Genomic DNA, 9,652 nt, shown 5'->3' on the forward strand with positions numbered 1-9,652 from the left:
TAGAAGAAAGCTAAAGATAAATGTGGGTAAAAGTAAGGTGATGAGATGTACAAGGGGTGAAAATAGCAGTAGACTGGAAGTGAGCATTAAGGGAGAGCGACTGGAGGAAGTGGATAGTTTTAGATATTTGGGTGCAAATGTGGCAGGAAAAGGTGGAGTGAAGGTGGAGGTAGAATGTAGATTGAGAGAAGCGAGTAAATGCCTTGGTGGATTGAAGAGTGTAATGAGGAATAAACATTTGGGAATGGATGCTAAGAGGAGACTGTATGAAGGAGTGATTGTGCCAACAGCACTGTATGGAGCAGAAACATGGAACATGAGAGAGGAAGAGAAGGAGGTTGTGTTTGAGTTGAGGTGTCTGAGAAGTATGATGGGGGTTACTAGGCTAGATAGAGTGAGAAATGAAGAGGTGAGGAGAAGAACGGGGGTGGAAAGGGAGCTGGGAGATAGGGTTGATGAAAGAGTATTAGAATGGTTTGGACACATGGAAAGAATGAGTGAAGAAAGACTTTTAAAAGAGGTATGGAAGGCAGATGTGGAGGGAGTAAACATGAGGGGACGTCCTAGGATTAGGTGTATGGATGGGGTAAAGGGGGCTTTGGGGAAGAGGGGAATGTCTGTTGAGGAAGGACGGGAGGGGACAGAAGACAGGGGTGAATGGAGAATGGTTGTATATGGATGATGTTGTGATGCATGGGGTGGAATGAGCGGGGGGATGGGGGGTGAGGTTGTATGTGTGAGCAAAATTTGGCGCAGCCCGAAGGGATTTCTCCCCTTCTCCTTTTATGCATGGGGGGACGGAGAGGGGGGATCGCCGATTTAATGAAGCGGCCTTGCTGTGGATGTGCTGTGTCTTGCGACACTGCTTGTGACCCAGGGCAGTGGACAAGGTGCAGGGATGACCTGTCATCCAGGAGGTGCTAAGATAAGAGGGAGGGTGGAGGGGTGTGGAGTGTATTCAGGGATGGAAAGGGTGGGAATGATTTTATGCCTTTTCCTTTGTGGCTACCTCCCTTGTAAGGGGGAAAAAGCCTTGGTATATATACCTAGTTGTATTTACCTAGTTGTATTTTGCGGGAATGGGAGCTATGCTCGTGTTGTCCCGCCATTGTATCTCTCAGTGTCTGTATGTATCTTTGTTGATATACATTATTTTTTATTTTTTACTTTCTCCTTTTTTGTTTGTTACATTTTCTTATTTTTTTTTATCTATTATTCAGAGTTCAGCTCAGTGGCGTAGCTAGTGCTTTTGCCACCCGGGGCTGCCCTCATGTTTGCCGCCCCTTCTCACAAGGAATTCAATAATTCAATATTACAAATGCACATTAACTTCTTAAAGGATATATATATATATATATATATATGTGTGTGTGTCTGTGTGTGTGTGTTTGATTGACAGTTGATGTTAATATATCCTTTAAAAGGAATGATTTAAGGGGGTACGCGACACCTGGGGGGGTGAATTTGGTCAAGATATGGCATTTTTCAAAACTGTGTTCAAAATGTTCGTATACCACTTAGAAATAAATCCCGACAAATAATTTTCCAGCCGCGCGCAATTTAAAGGTCCTGGGTGAGGATTAAAGGGACAGATTTAAAGGCGCAACCCACACTAGAAGGAGGCGTGCCACTTACGACCTTCAGGCGCAGCGAATAACGTTGAAATTTGATTGAATTTACACTCGCCCAGTGTATCAACGGCCAATACGATTGTGGAGGGGAAGGGAGGAAGGTGGAGGGAGAATATTTCGCCAACTTTGTGCGAAACTAAGCGTTAGTTACCGGCTAGCTCTGAAAAGGGAAGTACGCATGTCTCATGAGCTCTCATTGCAATCTATTACTTTAGCTAGTACATATTACTCTTTAGTACAGTCATCATGGGTAGCAAAAAGAACAAAAGAACATCACAATGACAAAAAACAGCAGTTAAAGATGGCAAGCAGTCAAAGACGACTAAAGATCTCACCACCTCTCACTCCACCTCTCACTCCACCACCGCCCTCACCTGCACCTCTGTGATGGTGACAGAGGTAAAGGACAACATTAGACTAAACAATTCAAAGAGGAAGATTAAATCCAAAGAAGAAACCAAGAGGAAAAAGATCAAGGCTATACAGGAAGAAGAAAGAAGAAGGGACATCATATGATGCTGGAGGGGGTGCCCTACCAACATAGATTGGCGAGGGGAATCTGATGAGGAAAGAGAAGGCGCCCACTACTGGAAAATAAACCTCTTTCCAATGATTTAGATACCCTGAAGACCCCCAGCAGAGAGGTTTCATATGAAGAAACCGCCAAAGGTGCAAAAAAGCAAATTATATGATGTTGTCGTCTGTGCGTCGTCACTACTGTGACATACTTATACTTTAGTTTTTCAGTATTTAAAGTACTTATAATTAAAATATGTTGATAATTTTTACTGTACTTATTATATAATAAGAATTAAGCCATGAAAAAATCAGTCAAATTGGTGAAACTATAAGCAAGTTACAGATATATTCATATTTCAAGTTGCCATATCTCCGTTCGATATTTTTCTACTTTTTTTTAATCATAAAAAATGTAATATACATTAGATTTAGATGAAACTTACAGGGAATATTACTTTTAGTAACTGCTAGGGCCGATCGTTCGAATATTTTGAATAGGATGAAAGAGTTCGGAGTAATAATGGAAACGAGCAAAAAAATTGTATTTTTCACGATTTTTGCCAGCCATTAAAATTGAAATGCCTGTATGCAAAAGTATAAAAGAAAATTGTTCAATTACTCAATGACCGGCCCTAGGTGTGCCTACTGACTAATCATAGCCAAAATATAAAACAAATTGGTCCACGTATTATGGTGCTGTGCACTTTTAAATGTCGCTACTGGTATACGTACATGTGTACATACATTATTCTGCTTCACCTAAAATGTAGGCAATATGGATACCTATTTACCTGAGAAGTTTCAGCTCTTCACTCTAAATATTTTAGAAAATGACCTCCAGGTGTCGCGTACCCCCTTAATACTAATGATTATTCATTAAGATCTTTATTTCACCATAAACAAATAAAGTATAGAATAATATATATAAAAAAAATTTATATACATGACTTTACATGTATGTACACATTAATTACAAAAAAAAATACAATACGTAATTATATATTACATTATGATGATTCCTTGAATAATTTTAATCAGTTTGAAATTATCACCGCTTTCTACAAACAAACTTTCTTGCTGTTCTGTTAACAAAATCATCAACATTTTTGTCATTCAGATTTTAATCACTTTAAAATGATCACCTCTTTCTACAAAGAAACTTTTTTGTTTTTCTGTTAGCAAAATCATCAATATCCTTGTTAAAATCAGATTTTACTCACTTTAAAATTATCACCTCTTTCTACAAACAAACTTTTCTTGCTTTTCTGTTAGCAAAATCATCAATAACATTGTCAAAATCTATTTCATCTGTAAGTTGTCTTTCTATAGACAATATGGCAAAATTGCGCAGCCAGGTACTCATAGTAGACCTTAAGTACTCATAGTAGACCTTAAGTAATTTTTTATTAGTTTTAGTTTAGAAAAACTCTCACAGGTAGCAACACTAATAGCAATTGTAAGGAAAATCCACAGCATTACTACTATATTTGGAACCGAATTCCCAAGTGTATATTTATTGATAAACTGCAAAAGCTCCAAGGGGCCTTCTTCCCACCTATTTGTTTCACCTTGACTAGTAGCAACTGCAATAAAATGCTGCAGTCTTTTTCTTTCAAGCAGGAATTCATCTTTATCAATGTCATTATGATCTAGTTGATTAAGTTTACATTCGTATTGATCATCAATGACATGTGTTGGGGTAAGAAAAGCATATTTCTCAGCTAGTTCATGAAGCTGTTTAAATCTCAAATTTATTTCTTGGGTCACACTATCCAGTGAAGAAAACCTTTCTCTTTTCAATTCAATATCATATGGTAATCCAGCATCTTGTGATCCTTCACCGAATACTCATTTCTTCTTTTTGGTCTGACGCTGGCGCTCCATGACTATACCTAGATCATCACAAACTTCTTTGGCATAGTTAACTCCATCATTTACTACTTTTTCTCTGTTCTTAATCAGAAATTCCTCTAATGCCCCGAGTTTAATGTCACATTGTTGCAAGTTAAGTCCTTTGGTTTGGAGGTAGGCCTGCGTGTCATTAATTCTAAGAGGACAGGTTCCCACAGTCCAAGAAAGCACAGAAAAGGAAATGACTGCAAAGCACCAAGTAGCACACCAGCCTCAGACCTCGTAACTGTATTTTCTTCTGCACAAGTTAACTTTTCTAAGACACTTATAATTTCAGAGAAATGTTCCTTCACAACACATACAGTATCTCCCCTTGCACTCCATCTTGTTTCAATTATGCGTTTCACGCTTTTACCAGTGACAGAAGTTAGAACATCCCAACGATAACTTGATGATGAAAAATATGTGAAAACGCGCTCCACAGTTCCAAAAAATGTAACCGAATTAACTGCAACAGAAGCTGCATGAATTCCTGCTAAATTCAGAGAGTGATTTGTACAAGCAACAAATTCTGCTTTTGGATTAATTTCCTTAATTCGTTTCTGAACACCAGAATGTTGACCAGCCATTACTACAGCATTATCATATGCCTGCCCTCTGCAATTTTTAATATCAATTCCATCATGTTCTAATTTTTCCGAAATTACAGTTGCAATATTTTCGGCAGTTTTACCTTTTGTTTCAATGAAATCAACAAATGATTCCACAACCTTCACTTGATCTGCATTGATTACAACATAGCGAATAACTTGGCTCATTTGATCTTTATGTGAAGTATCAGGAGTGCTGTCGAATATCATTGAAAAGTACTTGGCCTCTTTTACTTGGTTGATAATTTTGCTTCTTACATTTTCTCCCAAAACCTCTATAAATTCGTTTTGAATAGTAGGTGACAGATAAGAAGTAGTGTACTTGTTTCCCATCTGGATTTTAGATGTTCATGTAACACTGGGTCATATTTTGCTAACAAATCAACTAATTCTAAAAAAAAATTCCCCTATTTTCAGTTACTTCTGATTCAGTCCTGGTCTCTTTGCTCTTGTAATCCATTCCTTCTTGGTGACCTTGTAAAGGCAAATTTTGTTTAGCTAGAAATCTTATATCAAGCAGTCTTAAAAGGATTTTCTTCCACTTTTTTACTTGATTTTCAATAACTTCTTGTTCTTTTTTATCTATTGTTGCTCCAAGAGCAATCCTAATTTCCAGCTCCTTCCATTTTGTGAAATTCTGAAGATGGTGTGCACTGGATTCATGCTGATATATTTTAGGATTCAGGTTCCACCATTTGTTAAATCCATCTGCAGAATTAAAAATTGAGTCAGTTCCTTTTGGAAAGATTTTGCAACAAAAACAGTAAAGCGCTTTCTTGGAAGGGGAGTACACCATCCATGATCTTAATATATTTTCACCATTTGGCAAAGTTTTAAAAAACCACTCACGTGTTAGATGTCTAGTTTGTCCTTTGGTTGATGCACCTTGACGAATTACTTCAGTGACTTCACCAAAAGTAGAATCTATATTTTGAATCTTAGATGCACCTTGACGTACCAGTAAGATCCGTGTGTTACTGTCAATCTTGCTTGGCCATAGACCAACATCCTTTAAGTCCACTCTGTCCATATCAGGCACATCTAGAATATTTTCTGCCTCATGAGTCTCATGTTCGACATCACTTGTATTCGGCGAATTGCTTGGACTTGAATCGTTTGAATCTGATATTGGTTTGTATTCACAAACGTCTCCAGTTTTAGTAGTGGTTTGGACCGTTTGGTCAATGTTAGTAGTTTCTGTAGGTTTGATGTATTTTAATAATGCCCCTTTATGTGTCTTTATTAATTCTTCTCTTGCTTTTCTCTTTTTTTTTTTTTTAAAGCTGCGCCACTTTCCTTCAGTTACTTCATCTAGGGAGAGCGAAAATAATGAAATGTTAATGAATGTTAAAAGTTGAAGTAATAGGCAAACTTCAATGATAGATCTCTATTTATGATCCATTTAAGCAGCTTCCTTATAATTAGTAAAAGACAAAATTAATGGGAAAGTTAGACTTCAAAGTTGTATGATAAATTACATATACAGGTCTATTTTCTTACGGAAAATTTGAGTACTGTTAGTGTAGAAACAGTAGGCCTAATATCATAGTATTGTGCATACTACAGTAACTGCATATTTTAATTGGCCTACTATGAGTTTATTTCATTTAATGGTACTATTATATTATAAATTTAAATTTTGAATTGTTCATATATTCTCATCTCTTTATAGAAATGAGAAAGTATAAAAGTAAAACACTTTTAATGGTTTTAAACTATTAATTTCAAATTACTGTCTGCTCTAATAAAAATCACAATGTGTTTACAGACCTATAGCGCCTTTGTTCATCACAGGTAGATACTGTTACAATGCGAATATCTTGAGCGAATATTGTTTAGTATGAGCTCACAGATTCTAATTTATAGTTAATTTTACCTTATAATTCTTCCTCTCAGCTCTCCACTGCACTGTACTGTACACCCCACTGTACTTGATCTGTCTAAAAGAAATCTGGCTTTTTGAGATGTACCCCTCTCAAACAGGGCACGTGGACACTCATCCAATCAAGGATAGTCTGCCTGCTGAGGCGCGTACATAGCTTAGAAATATGGTTTCGCTCCGATCATCGGGGGTCTACTTTCTGTTAACACCACCTAATACAATAGAATACGCTTTATTATAAAAAGTTCTCCATTCAAAATCCTGCAGTTAATCTTTAATTGCCCTCATAATTGCAAACTACTTAATTCAGAATGTGTTCAGCGTCAAGCGCAAGTCTATCTTAAATGAACCAATCACCTCCGTTTTCGTTCCTATTTGTAAACATCCACGAGAAGCTCCTAGCTGAAGATTTTAGCATGTATTTTCGCCCTCATCATCTGGGGCCAACTTTCTGTTAACACCACATAGTACAATAGAACACACTTTATTCATAATAAAAAGTTCTCCATTCAAAATCCTGCAGTTAATTTGTAATTGCCCTCATAAGGATGTCGAAAGGGAACCAATCACGCTGCCTTTGTTCCTGTATATAATTTGTAAACAAATAAATTGACATTTGTCACGTGTATGCGTGCGTGCATGCAAGGGCGCACATGTGTGTGTCTGTATTTACCTAATTGTATTTTGCGGGATTTGGAGCTATGCTCGTGGTGCCCCGCTTTTATATCTATATCCAGTTTATTCTTAAATTCATGTATTGTCTTTGCACACACTATTTCTTCTTTCAAATTGTTCCAGACGTCAATTGTTCTGTGTGGGAAACAGCTTCTACTGTCTACATTATAATATTCAATTGATACTAAACTTAGTTTAGCAAAAAAAAATAAAGTAGACTATACATATTAACTCGTAACAGTAGCCTAGTCCAATTTCTGTGCAGAGCATGTTCATTTTCACCCATGTATACCCGTCCAATCGGATCGATGTTGTTGTTGTCGTTCCCTAGACTGTCCGAGCAGTCCCGTCTCCCCAAGGAATGCTACAGCCGAAACTGGGTTTTCCCACAAATCCTTTATAGAGTGTATGTTGTGTTGTTTGCGTGCATGATTGTGTATAATGCAGTCTTCCATTATGTGTTGTATGATATGGGGTGAAGTGTTACATCCTGGGCAGCTGTTCACAATGCGGTCATCCAGCCTCTTCTGGTAGCTTAGAAGTGCTGGGTGGTGGCCGCACCGCAGTCTGGCCAAGTGGACTCTGTCCTTTCGTGGGAGAGAGGATTCAGAAGGGTGGATATCAGGGGGTCTGGCATGCAGCAATGTGTTGTCTTTCAGTGTGTTAATGGAGCGGTGAGTGATATGATTATGAATATGTTTGCGGAGGCTGGTATTTGGTGGTTGTGGAGGAAGAGAAGAGAGTATCTGTGTGTGATACAGATCTTTGGGTGTTGTTTTAATGTTTCTTGGTGTGTGTGGGTGTTCTGCTATGTAGTGTAGCGGGTGTGATGTGTTTGTGGTGGCTGTGGCAAGTGTTTGTGTGCCTCTCATGTCGAGGTGGTCCTTGACTTTGAGGACTTTTGTTTCATGGTGTAAATGGTCTGTAGGTGTTGTATTTGTGCAGCCTGTAATTGTTTTTAGGGCTTTGTTTTGTATGATTTGAAGGGTGTTGTGGTGTGTCTCACTGAGATTAGGAGCCCATGCAGGACTTGCATAATTCATCACTGAGCGTATGCATTGTTTGTATATTGTTATATTAGTTTCTTTGTTTTGTCCAAATGTTGTTCCAGTGATTGACTTACGTGCGTTAAGTCTAGGTGTGCATTTGTTTTTTATGTTTGTGATGTGTTGTTTGAAAGACATGGATGTATCATATGTTACACCAAGAATTTTTGGTGTGTTTATGTGTGGTATTAGAGTGTTGATGTAAAGATGAGGTATGTATTTGTGTTCTTTTGTCCAGTTGGTGAGAAGTGTTGCTGTAGATTTGGTTGGAGCTATTTTGAGTCTGTTTGTGATGAACCATGTATTGAGTGTATCAAGGTATGGCTGGATTATTTCTGCAACTTTGTGTTACGATGTGTGCATGTGATTGTTATGTCGTCTGCGTAGGAAGAGATTTGTATTTCTGAGGTGTCTGGTGTGGGTAAGTCATGCATGTATAGATTAAATAGTGTGGGGGATAGAACAGAACCCTGTGGTACTCCATTCTTAATGTTTCTGATGTGTGATGATTGGCCATTATATGACATGTAAGCATTCCTACCTGCCAGATAATTGGCCAGCCATCTTTTGGTGTTATTGTGCATGTCTGTGTTATATATTTTATTTGTTAGGTTGTGGCGGGGGATAGCATCAAAAGCTTTACTAATGTCTAATGTTATGAGAAGTGTTCTGTGGTGGGGCCTATCTGAATTGATGCCATCTAAACTTCTTTGTGTGAGGTTTATCAGAAGAGTGTTTGTGGAGTGTAGTGGCCTAAAACCGTGTTGTGAGTCAGCAAGGGGAATATGTGGTGTGATAAGTTTAAGTATTAGGCGTTCAATGACTTTAGAGGGGGTGCAGAGAAGTGTGATTGGGCGGTGCGATGTTGGGATTGTTGGGTCTTTGTTCGGTTTTGGAATGGTGATTATTTTACCATGCTTCCAGATGTCAGGTATAGTGTTGTGTGAATAGCTGTAGTTTAAAATGTTTGTGAGTGCATGTATACCTTGTGGTTCAATGTGTTTTAGGTGGATGTTGCTTATGTTATCAGGGCCACAGGCAGATGAGTGCTTGAGATTATGTATTATGAGTTTTGTCTGACTGTCTATGAAGGGTGTATAGTCTTGAGTCTGTGGGGAAGTCTTTCTTACGTCAAAGGGTACGTCGGTCGTCAGGGTGAGAAGTGAGATGGCTTGTCTGTGCAAAATGACGTATGAGTGCGTTTGCTTGTTGTCTGTTTGAGGGTAGATTGTTGTTGTGATTATTGCTGCGTGAGAGCGTGTAGTGTTACTGTTGGATAGTGTAATGCTGTTGAGTGTTTTGTACAATTTGCTGGTGTTTGTTTTGTGATCAAGTGCATTGATAAAGTTTTGCCAATTTTGTGTTTTTGTTCGTGTATTTTATTAGCAATCACAGTGT

The 9,652-nt window shown here is 38.1% G+C and overlaps 1 pseudogene; it reads right to left on the minus strand.

The window, feature by feature from the left end:
* Positions 1-1,212: 1,212 nt before the first annotated feature.
* On the minus strand, positions 1,213-5,962 carry LOC143023428 (uncharacterized; annotated as a pseudogene).
* Between the last annotated feature and the right edge of the window lie 3,690 nt (positions 5,963-9,652).

Source organism: Oratosquilla oratoria, unplaced genomic scaffold (genome assembly GCF_046742065.1).
Source record: "Oratosquilla oratoria isolate Oo_2021 unplaced genomic scaffold, ASM4674206v1 SCAFFOLD47, whole genome shotgun sequence".
Lineage (NCBI taxonomy): Eukaryota > Metazoa > Arthropoda > Malacostraca > Stomatopoda > Squillidae > Oratosquilla > Oratosquilla oratoria.